Raw genomic sequence first — 5,509 nt, forward strand, 5'->3', positions numbered from 1 at the left:
CTTGACCTTGATTATTTTTCTTGGTAGCTTAGTTTGTGATCACCATTAAGGTCACCTACTGTATTGCACCTGTGTGGATGACAAATAAAACCATGAACTTTCTCAATGTTCAATTGCAGGTAGAGTAGAAGGGGTCTACATTCTTCATGCTTAACTTGTGTTAATATGTTGTTAGTGAGATGTGTAAAACATGCCTTGTATTTTACTACCATACTGTAGGTGTTATGGTGGTGTAGTGACAGGTGACAGTTCTGTTAATAGGTATCCTATAGTACATCAAAAGTCTTTTCACTCACGTACTGTACAGTGCATGGTAGCATGTGATGCCTGAAAACACTGTTTGTGGTGTTTTTCAGACTCCATGATAATGCTAGGTCATGCTTTCAGGAAACTGGTTTTAACCCAGGTCCAACACTACTCTGTCATCAGTGGCGTGAACGTCAGTGATGTGGCAAACTCCAATCAGACTTACAGTAGCCTAGAATACGAGCATTCTTTTGGATGTCCCCCTTGTGTCCCCTAGTAGGTACATCTAGCTTGTACTGTATGCTCATAGTACTTGTATGTGTTACCAAAGTGACTGACCTGTTTGGCAGTAAAAAGAAAAGTAGTTTTGATGCTGGCTAGGCACTTATCTGATATTCCACTGGGCTATTTTTGCTTTAGACCACTTGGTTTTAGTTGCTCTATAATGAATAGAAAAAGGGCTCCTTGCTGAAATTGATGTAATTAGTGTTTAAAATCTATGAATATCTTTCTCCCCACAGGAAGAAAGATATTCAAGGAACTCAAATATGTCCCTCCCAAACTATTTAACTTTACAGTGGGTAGTATTTGGCTGTTAATTCTCCAGGGAACTACATCCCAGGCACTATATTACACTGTCCACAGTAAATGTGTTTACTTTAATCATTTACTCATTCGGGACAATTTTGTTAAGTGAATGTTTAAAACATGCTCTTTTGACTTTGTCCGCAGGTAAATCCAAGGCAGATTTCCTGTGTGAAAACTGAAAACTGTTTGGTCTGTAACCAAAGGCCTGGTTCCAGTTCCTCTTTCTATGACTAACCTGGGATTACAACATAGATGTATCTACCAGAAACCTGCTGTCCATCATCAGCCAATGTATAAAACAGGAACAATTTTTCCATATGCAACCCAAAGGAAAAAAAACAAAAACTGGAGATACCACAACCTTCTGTCTGGAGGAGCATGTAGACTGCTTGAGGTCAACAACACCTCTCACAAACAACACCAAAATAATCCAAAGACACCCATGGAAGTCTGCTTTCCCAGGGACCATATCGGAGAAATTATGATCGATCTAAAAAAGAAAGATTTAATTCCTACCTGGATTATCGATTCACCGGAGGTCTCTTTCTCTCCTTACCCCCACCTTCTGCATGTGCACTTGCTCCCTTCGCGCAGTATTAAGGAAACATTGTTCCTCAATGATGAATCAACTCTCCTTCCCAAGTGCCAAAAATGAAGATCCAAATAAGTATAAAAAATCCAGGGTGACAATCCAGTGTAAAGTGTTGTTTAAAAAGTGAGGTGAGCTCAAGCAACAACCTTTTGGATGGGAGGAGGGAGTGGGAGGAACAGAAAGGGAAAGTGTAGGGTTTCACTGGGGGAGCGAGGAGGCTCACTGTGCTTTGCTGCTGTGCTCCACACACATAAAAAGGCTGACAGGCCCAGCCAATTATAGACCCAACTTTCAGGATATTTTGGTCTCTTTTTTTTCTTCTTCTTCCTTTATGGCTGCACCCATCTGAAGTGTTGCCCTCAGAGACAGGCACAGCTTCTTGGCGGCCACATGGACTGTCCAACCCTGCCACTGTGATAGCCACAACGGAGCCGCCCTGGAGATGGTGGTGGGCAGGGCCGGCCTCTGCCTCCCTCAGCCCTCAGACAGACACAAGCTCATGGGGAAGGGTGTGTTTAAGACTCCATGATTGAGGAACCCTTGTGCTTAAAAACATTGTCCTATGCACAGCCTTATCACTGAGGGCATGAACAAATGTAAATAAATACGCTAAATGTCATGATTATTTTCACTGTCTAATGATGTCAGACATTGCTTAATCACTTCTCAAAGGTAATGTGTCAAGCATATGGAAATGTAATATTTGCTGTTTTAACTTCCATGTGGAGTCATAATGCCATGTTCCAGGGGAATAATTTGTCATGTAAGGGGAGTCAGGTGGCTGAGAGGGGAGTCAGATGGCTGAGCGGTGAGGGAATCGGGCTAGTAATCCGAAGGTTGCCAGTTAGATTCCCGGTCATGCCAACTGACGTTGTGTCCTTGGGCAAGGCACTTCACCCTGCTTGCCTCGGGGGAATGTCCCTGTATTCACTGTAAGTCGCTCTGGATAAGAGCGTCTGCTAAATGACTAAATGTAAGGTATGTTCCAGCTCCAGATATGTTTCTCTGTGAACTAGTTTCCTGTTAGAAAAGCCCCAAACAGGGCACGCTGAAGCATAGTCTACTATACCGACCTTTACAACTGCACCAGAAAAGCATGAGCCAAATCGTCCCCTCGCCTACAGTACATTAGACATCACAATGCATTCTGAGTGCTGCCTGCCAAACTTTTGCAACTTGGCAAGTGAGCACATGTAAATCTATGTATAGCAACAGTGTAAAGTGGATGGGAAGCGTGGTGACGACCTGGGGCAGATGCATGTTATGAGCGATGGTGTCACTGTGAGGAGCCGTCTGCCGCCTTTTGCAGAAAGGGTCCAGGAGGGGATCAGGAGGCCGTGTGACTTCAGGCTGCCGGCGTTGTGGAGGAAGTCTCTTGTCATCTGCAATCCAATTTTGGATCTCAGATGTCTGGCAAATGCCATGTCGACAGTACAAATGTGTCATCATATTTCTGCTAGTTTGGAAGTTTTAATCAATGTTTTACCTTTTTATTTATGTTAAACACTCTTGTAAATTGTTATTAAGTTAGTTATCTATGGGCCATGGATAATGCTGATAAAGGGATTCTAGCAACAGGATCTGACACAGCTCTCGTGGCTGAAGCCTAGCTAGACAGTCATGGTCTTTCAAAGAATGGCCGACTCTAATTAACCACAGCTGTCAATACTGTGTCAGCTTTACTAAGATGGATAGTCAGCTACTGCAGTATCAGGCTACATTAGCCTTTTGTTGTCTGATTTGGTCTTGGCTAAATTATCTATTTTTTCCTGAGAAACCACTTGCCGTCAGTGTTCTCTCATTTATATTGTATACAAAAATGTTATGGAAATACAAGCAATGTGCAGATTAAGTAATTTACCAAAACATCTCTTTTAGAGGACATTGGTCATGGCAGTAGAAACCGTTAAACAAGCTCATAAACCTTAAAACACAGCTGTTGAAACAACTAATAAGTCATAAGTAACTTGTCTACTAGACTTTAAAATCTGGAAACTGTAGGCAATTTGTTGCTTTTAATTAAATCCTAGATTTTGGAAATGACTCAAGTGATGACTTCAGTGATCAGTAAGAGTGTTTGGATCCTGGACAGATGATAGAGACCATGTATGCACATTACACTATGTCATTCCCTCTTTTCACAGAACAGTCATTTTCTGGAAATTCAAATAGTGAGATAGGTTTTGGTGTTCAGACTGAGTACACTGTACACATGAGTTTTAGACTAGTTTGTCCCATTTGCAGGCCCAAGCACAAAGAAACAAAATACAAAGAACCTTGTCATGGACTTTATTAGAGGTTACAGTAGAGGTACAGTTGCTGCTTTGTTTGTGAATCATGTAATACAACAATACCATCGCTTGGTCCAGATCTGAGCTGTAAAGAGTGAAGCCATCATGTCTTAGCCCTCAATGCTAGTTAGTTTGGCACAGCTTTAATTAGCATGTGATGCAAATGGAATGTTATGCTGAAAAGCAACTGCCTTAAAATACATATTTGGTCTCTTACTTTCTTACTTTATCCAGCTGATATACAGTAGAGTTTTACAGAGTACATTCTATTTATAGAATAGTGGGTACATGGAAGTGTCATGAAATTGCTACTGCATGCTTTGGGAAAGTTACAGTGGAAGCTGGGCTCTCCTATGTTTCCAGTCAGAAGCATCAGTAAGTAATCTAGACTCAACACGGTCATGTTTTTTTATTTATTGCTACAGCCCTCAGATTGCTCAACGGTCATAGGACTGCGTCCTGGAGATCGCTCACAGCCTTCCTCCTGATGGCTCTTCCTGACACCTCCATATCCCCAGACTGCTGTGGTGGGCCTGCATTCCTCCGTGAAGCCATCTCCAGCATGCGGCTGGCCTCTTTCAGAGCTCTCTCCGCCCGCTGCCCTTTGCTGTGGCCACGCTGGACCAGCTTACCTTCCTCCACAGATGATCCCTCCGTTGACATGTTTGATTTGCTCTGATCCTCTTCGAGGCGCTCTTCTCTCTTCAGCCGCAGCCTCCTCCCGCCCGCCGTCTCCTGCTGGAGCGTGCCGGAGTTTTGGCACGCGCTCCCAGCGCCACGCGTGGCTGGAGCTTTCACGTCAGAAGCCAGGGTGGGCGGGGCCGGTTTACTGCTGACAGGAGGAGGGGCCGCTTGGCTTGCTGCGTCCTCGGGGAGTCTCGCTCCATGTTTGTGATCGTCTGTCTCTCTCCCACCGGCTTTCACCTTCCTGGGGTAAGGCTCATGCCCTGCCACATCTAGCTTGCGAGCAGCAGCCTTAGCCTCTAGCTGGATCCCTTTGATTTTCTGCCTCTGAGCCTCCCTCACCTCCTTGGGCAGCTCCAGGGGAGCCAGTTTTTGCGGCCGCCTGGGTGGCAGATTCGCGCCCTCCCTCTCTGAGTCAGGCAGGGGCGACCTGAGCAGCAGTGAGTCCCTCTGTGCAGTGCCCTCCTGCGTAGGCATGGTCGGAGTAAGCTGACCCGCCGCCTCGTCCCCATGTGTGGCTGACAGAAGGAGGCCAGGTGTTTTGGAATTGGGGCCATTTTTAGCTGCCAGTCTGAGGTATTGGCCATTTACATGCATCGTTGTATTTTTAGCCTGAGAGGTCAAGGGTTCCTGTGACCGAGGCGCCACCTGAACAAAAGAGACATCACTCATCAAAGGATCACCACTGTCTCCACTGAAAAGACATTAGACAGAAATGACAATAAATAGCATCAAGTATAGCATAGGCAGATGCAGTTATGGTGCCAAAGGCCTATAAAATACATGTTTACACAACCATAAACCATTCAGTTAATTCAAACACGTCATAATTATTTTTTTATATATATAGCATTATACTAATAATTTATCCGACAGGACATATACTTAGCTTTATGGATTTCACATTGAACTGTGAGTGACACCATTTAAGGACCCATGAATCAGCCATTATGCCTTTTCTACTGTTTGCATTCTAGCACAGACTTGTAATACTGTGTAAAAACAGCAAGTTTACACTATCACTGCTTCCTTAATCAGCATATTAATGTTCATCCTACTGTCACCAGAAAGACAGAACACACACTCTCTGACAGGTAGCTGAGTAAAA

This window comes from Osmerus mordax, chromosome 18, assembly GCF_038355195.1.
Source record: "Osmerus mordax isolate fOsmMor3 chromosome 18, fOsmMor3.pri, whole genome shotgun sequence".
Classification (NCBI taxonomy): Eukaryota; Metazoa; Chordata; class Actinopteri; order Osmeriformes; family Osmeridae; genus Osmerus; species Osmerus mordax.